Below are 10,421 nucleotides of genomic sequence, written 5' to 3'. Positions count from 1 at the left end.
GAGATCAAAAGTGGGTTGATCTCTATGATTCAAGCAAATAAGTTCCATGGTTTTCCTATGGAAGACCCTTTGGACCACCTTGATGAATTTGATAGAATCTGTAGCCTCACCAAGATCAATGGTGTAAGTGAAGATGGTTTCAAGCTAAAACTGTTCCCTTTTTCCCTTGGAGATAAAGCACACTTGTGGGAGAAGACCTTACCAACAGGAGCTATCACCACTTGGGATGCTTGCAAGAAAGCCTTCTTAGCCAAGTTCTTCTCTAATGCAAGAACTGCAAGGTTGAGGAATGAGATTTCTGGTTTTGCACAGAAGAATAATGAAAGCTTTTGTGAGGCATGGGAGAGATTCAAAAGCTTCCAAACTCAATGCTCACATCATGGCTTTAGCAATGAATCTCTACTCAGCACCTTATATAGAGGAGTTCTACCTAAGATAAGGATGCTTTTGGATACAACCTCCAATGGAAACTTCCTCAATAAGAATGTAGAAGAAGGATGGGAGCTAGTGGAGAACCTAGCACAATCAGAGGGGAACTACAATGAGGATTATGATAGGACAGTAAGGTTTGTCTCCAATGATCAAGATGAGAAGTATAAGAAGGACTTGAAGGTAGTCCATGAGAAGTTGGACAAGATTATACTCAGCCAACAAAAGAACATTCACTTTCTAGGTGAAGAAGAAGTTCAAGATCAAGCTGTGGAGAGAGAGTTTGCTGAGATTTGTTACATGCAGAATCAAGGAGGGTTCAAGGGATATAATCAATTCAAGAACAATAACCTCCCCTATAGAAGCAACAATGTGGCAAATCTACAAGATCAAATCTATCCCCCACAACAACCCCAATAACAAAACAACTATGCACCCAAGCAGCAACACAATGGTTTTCAGGCCCCAATGTGTCCCCCTCCAGGGTTTCAGACTAACCAAGGCCAAGAACCATATTTGAGAGCAATGATGCAGCAAATGCTACTTGGGCAAGCAAATGGGCAAATTGAGGATGCAAAGAAGTTTGCTGAGCTGAAACAAAAGCTAACTTCTCAGTATAATGATCTAAACATCAAGTTTGAGAGTCTGAACTCTAGAGTGAAGTACATGGAGAGCAACAATGCTTCTTCTTCAGCTCCAAAACCTAACCAACTTCCTGGAAAAGCAATTCAAAACCCAAGGGAGTTCACTGCTAAAGCAATTAAACTTCACGAGGAAGCTGTCACTGAGGACAGTGAAGTTCAAGCTGGGGAGGATTTGTCACTAATTGAAGCCAAGAGCAAAGATTTTACATAGCAGGCACAAGGCGGCAAAGAACTCGACCAGGTACTCGACCAAGCACACGATCGAGTACTTAATCAAGTGACTGATCGAGCCATTGCCCCTGAAGCTGTTAAACCTGCTAAGTATATTCCCCCTGCTTACAAACCTCCTTTGCCATTCCCAGGATGTTTCAAGGCACAAAACCTGAAGGAATTAAGGGAAATCATTGAAAGGAAGGAAGTGATGGCTTTACAACAAAAGGAAGTCATTGAGAAGAAAGAAGAAGTAATGAGGAGGAGGTTGTCATAGCATTCAAGGAAGAAGAGAGAGGACCAGCTTTGGAGCAGTATACCCCATATTCTCTTTACCAAGGCATGCTACTTGAGATATCAAGGAAGAGAGCTCAAAAGCAGGATGAAAAGGATCTTGAAGAGATTGAGGGAGTCGTTATCCCAACTAAACTTGAAGATCCTGGGCCATTCAATCTGCCTTGCTCCTTTAGCTATCTACACTTCAATAAGTGTTTGTGTGACTTGGGAGCATCTATCAGTGTGATGCCTTACTCAATAGCACAAAAGCTTGGGCATACTGAACTCAAGTCTATTAACCTCTACATAAGTCTAGCTGATGGATCCAATAGAGATGTGGTTGGAAAATTGGAAACTTTTCCAGTCAAGTTGGGCAAGGCTAGGATTCCCACAGATTTTGTGATAATAGATATGGATAAGGAGCTGGAAGACCCTATTATCCTAGGAAGACCATTTCTAGCTACTGCTGGAGCTGTAATAGATGTCAAGGAGGGATTGGTAACCTTGAACATAGCTGAAGGTTTGATCATGAAATTTGATATCAACAACCCAACCAACTTGCCCTCTAGGTATCAACCTTTTGTTCTTAATGACAAGAGAGATCAAGAGATCCCAAGTGAAGTGGAGACTTCAAAGGCTAAGCTCTTTTCTCATGAGGAATCAGTTGAAACGCTCAAGGGTTCAGTTCAAGAATTAATTGGTCTAGTGAAGGATCTCCAAGTGCAACTCAACAAGAGGTCTTTCAAGAAAGCAAGGCCAATGCTCAAGATTAAGAAACAAGGTTCAAGTTTTAAGGAGGTAGTGATCAAGGAAGAACACTATAGTGATCAAGAGGTACCAGGGAGGATTTCATCACCTCCTTGGTATCCAAACCAAGCCTGAAAATACATCAAAAGTCAAGCTTAGAGACTATAAACAAGCTCACTAGGGAGGAAGTCCCTAAGGTATCATTGTAAATATGTTTAATTTTCCTTGTGGTTTTGATTTCTTTTCTTTTATGTTTGTGTTGGGCAGACCACTTTATGAGAGTGTAGATGGATTTAAGAAGATTTGGACTTGTAGAAGTGGATTCACAAGCCCACTCGACCAGCCCATGAGAGGTACTCGATCGAGTGGACTAGAAGATCAATCCCAATCGATTCAAATTTTTCTTGCACGATCGAGTGGAGGGAGAAAGCAGTTCAAAATTCAAATTTTGGTCAAGTACTCGACCATGTGGGGTCGAGTGGTGGGGTTGAGTTGCAGAAAAAGAGAGTCAAAGATTCCCAATTCAAATTTGAATGGTATGGACGCTCCTCCCATGTCTCTTTGTCGCCTTAGCCTCTTTATATAGAGGTAAACTCGGTCCTATGCTTCTCACACTCTCTCATTTGCTTAAAACAATCAAAATCTAGCTTAAAATCTCTCTCAAGTTCATCTCTTTGCTCAAGCTTTGTTCTTTTGGTTTTTGGGTTACTAACCTATTAAATTTGAGCTTTGAGTATATTCCTTTCAGTTCTTTCTTTCAAAAATGCCTTCAAGGTTTACAATATCATCTTAACAAAATGCTGATCGCTCATTGGAACGAAGTGATGCACAACTTGCATCAAGAAGGCAAGCTGGTGGAAGTACTCGATCACCAACTCGAGCAGCAAAACGACCGTGTGCTAGCTCGAGTAGGCGGTCGAGTGGCGTGCGGAAAAGAAGACATCAGCCAGTTGAGGAGGATCCTGAGCAAACAGAAAGTGAGGAAGAGATGCAGTTCACTCTTCAAGAACACATGAGGAGGAACAACGCAAAAGAAAAGAGGCCAGCTGAAGAACAACAAGAAGAAGAGGTTGAGCGTGAAAGTGAAGAAGAGGAAAAAGAGCAAGAAAAAGAACAAGAATCTGATGATCTAACCCCAAGGCAACTCTATGAAGCTTTCATGAGGATGAGCTTTCAAGGAACAAGATATCCACACAAGGAGACCATGGAGAAGCTGAGAAATGCTGAAGATGTGGAGTTTCTTTTTGAGAAATGCAACCTAAGCAAGTTCATGAATTTGCACATGGAAGGATATAAAGAAGAGAGCTGTGAGTTCTTAGCCACCATCAAGTTTCACTTCTACCCAAGGATGGACAAAGAATTGGGAGCTGGTTGCTGTGATTTCACCATCAAGGGGAAGAGATATGAGCTTTCACTCAAGAAGATAGCCAATATCTTTGGCTTTGAAGTTGGGTCAGAAAGGAGTATGGCTATACCAAGGGAAGAGGTCTTCTCTGTTTGGGAAACCATTGGAGACAACACCATCTACTCATCCTCCAAGTCCAAGAGCTCAAAGATAAAGAGCCCAGTACTAAGGTACTTCCACAAGTGTCTAGCAATCACTTTCTTTGCTAGAAAGCAGACTGGAAATGTGATTGAGGGAGAACTCAAGATGTTTAATGTAGCCCTCAATGGTATCATCCTCCAAGCAAGAAATGGCACCGTCATCCTTGGGAGTAGTGTGGGGACTTTTTATGCATGCTCCTTATTGACCAAATGATCTACTATAGAAGTTGGGTGAGCAAGTTGCACAAGAGGGGGTCAACTGGAGTTCTAACCATTGGAGGCATCATCACTCCAATGCTAGTGGCTGCAAAAGTACCACTTAGAGGAGAGCAAGCTAAGCCAAGATGGATTGACACCAACTACCTCACTTATACTCTCATTCTAGCCAAGGACATGCACAATGGAAATCACCTCTTCAACTTTGAGCTTCCAACACTAGGGAAGACTCAACTTGTTCTACCCAACAAGGAGCTTACCACCATAAGTGAAAGGGTGAACATTGATTTTTGGCCATCTTCTGAGTTCTTGTTTGATGGGACAGCCCAAGTGAGAGTAGATGAAGCTGGTGATGTAGAAATGGCTGATGGGGAAGAGCAATTCTACTTTGAAGACTATGAGCCAAGCCAAAGAGATAGTAGAGAAGTGAGAGAGACTAGCAAGAGGTTGACACTCCTACAAAAATGGAACAAGTGGCATGGGAAGAACTTTGAGAAGCTGAAAAAGAAGATGGGAAGGATGACTAAGTCTATCAAAGGTTTAAAGAAGGATATTGCTGAATTGAAGAGTGGAAATTATTCACCAACACCATCTAACCCTTTGAGGAGGAGTAGCTCAACAAGAGCATTATCTATAGTTGAACTAGCAGTGGAACCAGCAAAAGCTTCAACGCATGAGCCAATTCAGAGGAGGAGAGGTTCAAGTCGCCCAGAACAACAGTTTCCAAGGCACTCGACCAGCTCACTCGAGCATCCACTCGACCGAGCACCTCCAGTGCACTCGAGCGAGTACTTGCCAATACCTCCTTATGGTTTCCCAACTCTAGCAGGCTATCCAGGATATCCCTATGGCCAAGCTTACCCTCCCATCCTCCCCAATACTTCATGGATCCAGCCCTCTTGCAGCAATTATATCAGCAGCAAGGTCAGCAATTCTTCCCACCCCCACAGACTCGGTAACCAACTCGACCTGTGCACTCGACCGGGCACTCGACCGAGTACCAATCGATGGCTATAGTCGAGTTGCCTCTTTCCCCACCTCCAAGTCAACCACAAGACTCCCACTACACTTATGAAAGCATGAATGAGGATGTGGACAGCTTCTTCAATAATCCATGAGGTAACAACATCACCTTTACCTTGTACATACCATTGCATCTCTAGTTTTATTTTATTTTGAGTCTTGAATCCTCTTACAAATTTTTCTTACACAAGGGACTGTGTAATTTAAGTTTGGGGGAGGGTTTGAGATAGTATTTGATGTTGTGTTATGTTTTCTTATTTCAAAATTTTAGCATAATCATGTTAGTACTTGCATTTCATCTATGGCATAGAAAAACCCTAAAAATTTGAAATTTTTTGTAAAAATCTTTACAACAGAGTGTTCATGTGGTTTGCATAGCATTTTGGCATCTTGTTTAGCTTGTTTAATGTAAGACTGCTTCATATTTGCATTAGGGATCTATGATGAATTATGCCTTGTTAGCTTGTTTAAATTCACTAAACTAGGATCAATGCCCAAGTTAATAGTACTTTGATGCTAGTTGAGTAGCTAGAAGCATAAGATTGAACCAAGTCTTGAATTCCTGCATTGCATTTGGTCTAAATTCATTGCATTTGGTCTAAATTGAAGCATGTTGTGATATGATGTCATTTCCTATTTATAAGAACCTAATATTAACTTGTAATTATCAATTTGTGCATTGCTTTTAAACTCATGGATACCATATACATATTTGGATCATTTTTCTCCTTTTTACCACTCTTGTTGATCCAAGTAGCTGATTGCACCATTAAAATCAGTTTCCCCTACCCTTAACCAACCCTTCTTTCAAGTCATGTTTATTCTTGAGTGTGTAAGGCCTTTTTGGGATTGAGCTTGGTAGAAAGTGTTAGGTTTGAGCTGACAAGAATATTGCCTTGTGTAGTTCTAGTTTGCAACTTTCAAACTAGATAGGACTAGGTGGTTTAATTGTTGGGTTTAAGACTTGGTTGTTTTGAAAAAGAAAAGAAAATAAAAAGAGAGAAAGAAAAGGTTATAGTCTATAGGAGGAGAATGTGTTTAAGAAAATGTAAACTCTAGTGAAAGAATGGGAAGTATGAGATTGTTAAAGATGGTTCTAATCAAAGAAAAGAAAAGAAAGAAAAGAAGAGTCAAGAAAAAAGCTTTTATGTCTTAAAGATTAAGAAGAAGAGGGAACCATAGCAATAAGAAAGAAATTCCCATTTCACTAGTTGATTCAAATAAGAAACCTCTCCTTAAGGCTTAAAAAGAAAAGTGAAAAGGGTATTTGAGAAGAGATGAAGATAAGGGTAGAAANACCGAGCACCTCCAGTGCACTCGAGCGAGTACTTGCCAATACCTCCTTATGGTTTCCCAACTCTAGCAGGCTATCCAGGATATCCCTATGGCCAAGCTTACCCTCCCATCCTCCCCAATACTTCATGGATCCAGCCCTCTTGCAGCAATTATATCAGCAGCAAGGTCAGCAATTCTTCCCACCCCCACAGACTCGGTAACCAACTCGACCTGTGCACTCGACCGGGCACTCGACCGAGTACCAATCGATGGCTATAGTCGAGTTGCCTCTTTCCCCACCTCCAAGTCAACCACAAGACTCCCACTACACTTATGAAAGCATGAATGAGGATGTGGACAGCTTCTTCAATAATCCATGAGGTAACAACATCACCTTTACCTTGTACATACCATTGCATCTCTAGTTTTATTTTATTTTGAGTCTTGAATCCTCTTACAAATTTTTCTTACACAAGGGACTGTGTAATTTAAGTTTGGGGGAGGGTTTGAGATAGTATTTGATGTTGTGTTATGTTTTCTTATTTCAAAATTTTAGCATAATCATGTTAGTACTTGCATTTCATCTATGGCATAGAAAAACCCTAAAAATTTGAAATTTTTTGTAAAAATCTTTACAACAGAGTGTTCATGTGGTTTGCATAGCATTTTGGCATCTTGTTTAGCTTGTTTAATGTAAGACTGCTTCATATTTGCATTAGGGATCTATGATGAATTATGCCTTGTTAGCTTGTTTAAATTCACTAAACTAGGATCAATGCCCAAGTTAATAGTACTTTGATGCTAGTTGAGTAGCTAGAAGCATAAGATTGAACCAAGTCTTGAATTCCTGCATTGCATTTGGTCTAAATTCATTGCATTTGGTCTAAATTGAAGCATGTTGTGATATGATGTCATTTCCTATTTATAAGAACCTAATATTAACTTGTAATTATCAATTTGTGCATTGCTTTTAAACTCATGGATACCATATACATATTTGGATCATTTTTCTCCTTTTTACCACTCTTGTTGATCCAAGTAGCTGATTGCACCATTAAAATCAGTTTCCCCTACCCTTAACCAACCCTTCTTTCAAGTCATGTTTATTCTTGAGTGTGTAAGGCCTTTTTGGGATTGAGCTTGGTAGAAAGTGTTAGGTTTGAGCTGACAAGAATATTGCCTTGTGTAGTTCTAGTTTGCAACTTTCAAACTAGATAGGACTAGGTGGTTTAATTGTTGGGTTTAAGACTTGGTTGTTTTGAAAAAGAAAAGAAAATAAAAAGAGAGAAAGAAAAGGTTATAGTCTATAGGAGGAGAATGTGTTTAAGAAAATGTAAACTCTAGTGAAAGAATGGGAAGTATGAGATTGTTAAAGATGGTTCTAATCAAAGAAAAGAAAAGAAAGAAAAGAAGAGTCAAGAAAAAAGCTTTTATGTCTTAAAGATTAAGAAGAAGAGGGAACCATAGCAATAAGAAAGAAATTCCCATTTCACTAGTTGATTCAAATAAGAAACCTCTCCTTAAGGCTTAAAAAGAAAAGTGAAAAGGGTATTTGAGAAGAGATGAAGATAAGGGTAGAAATAGGATCATTTGGGATTAGAATGATAGGATCAAACACTTTGGTTACTTTTGGGTAGACAAGGTTTTGTTCTTGTATGTGTCTAAGTGTTCTTACCTTTAGCATTCTTCTAAAGCTCAATCCATTTTTATGAGAGAACCTTGATATTGATAAGCCCCACTCTAAAGAAAGACTATCATTGTCTCTAAACCTTTATTACCAAGCCAAATGAGTTTAAAGCATTGCATAAGATTGATTCATGTTCTTGCTTAATGAATCTTAAAGGAAATGGTTGATTTGAATGCATGTGGATATCTAAGGATCAAATCAGTATACTGCATTTTTCCCCTACGAGCAGCCCTTAAAATAGAACCAAGTGACCACCATCGATCTTCTGCAGCAAGGGAATTTTTATGAAAAAATCGTCGGGGAGATCCGACAATAAGGGTGCTAGAGCAGACATAGTGTTGTAAACAATAATTTTATTCTAGTTTGTAGTTGAGAGGTAATAGACTAAAGAAACGGAAATACTTGTATATATATACAGAGATAGCATAAAAGTATATTATTTGGTTGGACAGAATACAAGAAAGCAATAATTTTACTATAACTCAACCATCACATGAATCGACGAGACCTTTCGTTTTCTCTTAAATACCATAACTCAGCCGTGAAGTCATATAAATCAGTCATCTACTTCCAGATTATTATTAGTGATAACTCAGCCATTACTTACTATAACTCAGCCATCACATGAATCAACGAGACCTTTCGTTTTCCCGTAAAACTATAACTCAGCCTTTAAGCAATATTTTGGCGGGAAAATATAATTTAACCTAATAATAGACGCGATCTTTCGTTTTCTGATGTTCATATATTTTACTTTGTTTTTCCTTAGCATATTCACATCTTTTCCATGATTTCCCATCACATTTGTCCATTAATGTATCGCTTTAGAACTGTTTATGCATTAGAGTATGTTTGCATTGCATTTGCATAGTCTCTTGCATAAACAAGTGATTTTGGATCCTAAGGAGCATCGAAGGAATGCTGAAGAAGATTAAAGCTATCAAGTGAGGGAAACAAAGGATTTAGAGCTGAAGAATCAAGGTCCAGAAGTGCAGTCGACCGCCCACTCGACCAGACACTCGACCGTGTGCGGAGAAGGACTCGACCGGATGGAAGAAGCAGAAGAAGATGGCCACTCGACCAGCACTCGACCGAGCACCTGGTCGAGTTGACCGAGTCGCCCTCCTATTTTGTCTTTTAGCATTTTTAGGGCTTTCCTTCCTTTTTCTATATAAGCCTTGTACCCTGCAGCCACAAAAAAAGGAGAGAATTTTTAGAGTACAACAATCCAGACCTAGGATTTACCCTTTTAGGAATTGTTTCACTTTTTGCATTTCCTTGCATAGATTCTCTAGCCACTTTAAAGAAAAACTAAGAAATCCTTGATACTTGTTGGTTCCACAACTTTCTAAGTACTGAGATTTTGGGTTTGATTTCTTCTTCAATATTGTAGATCTCTTACTCCTCTATCTAGTCATGCAAGTTTCATTGATTTATGGGTTTATCACTTTGTTCATCATGTTTTGTGATTGTGAGTAGTGGTTTAGGATCTTAAGGATGGATTAGGTTGGGTAAAGGTTATGGGTGTTTAGATTGATCAAGCTTGTATGTTGCATATCTCTTCTGGCTTAGATAAGCTCTATGCTATCCTTGTACTGAGAGGGTGAGGATATATCTCATGCTTCTTAACGTCATACCAATGTTTAAGCTGCTGGATAAGGCTAAGGCTAGAGATTATCATTAAGCATGCTAAGAGATTAGATGCTTTGTTTGATTTTTGACAATAATGATCTGGGTTTTAATGCCTCCTCTTATATGTAATAGCCAGTGAGAGCTGGGTCTAAGAAGTATCTGAGCTTGATTGTTATTGCCATGAGAATGGATTAACATGTCTTGGAAGATCATTGTCTATTTCAATATTTGCTCTGTTTCTGACATTCGTTCGTCAACTCGACCATTCACTCGATCGTGCATCCGATCGAGTGCCTGCTCGAGCTCATCCAGAGTTCTTGTTTATGTTCTGCATTTACCTGTTTCCTTTCCTGTCTTGCATTAGTTTATCTTAGTAGTTTGTACATTCTGCATTTCATAATCATCATTAGGTTGTTAGTGACAAACATCCTTTATATTTGGCTTGACTTAGATACGTATTCACATCCTGATTGCTTGGATCACACTCATTTTGGTTTGACATCTTTTATGTTACAACTACATAAGGGTAATTGAAACACCTTGCATTCATCACCATACCACCAAAAGAACATGTTTCATTTTCTTATTGTTTTTCCTTTATATTCCCCTCATTCATATGTCTGACTCTCTTTCATCTCATTCTTCATTTCTATTGTTTCTCTGTATACTCTCCTAAATCACAAATATTTCTATTTGTTACATCTTCCTATCGACATGGAAGTTGTTCCTCATATCGA

This window comes from Camelina sativa, chromosome 16, assembly GCF_000633955.1.
Source record: "Camelina sativa cultivar DH55 chromosome 16, Cs, whole genome shotgun sequence".
NCBI lineage: Eukaryota > Viridiplantae > Streptophyta > Magnoliopsida > Brassicales > Brassicaceae > Camelina > Camelina sativa.
The sequence above is the reverse complement of the archived record's forward strand: the minus strand, read 5'-3'. Positions refer to the sequence as shown.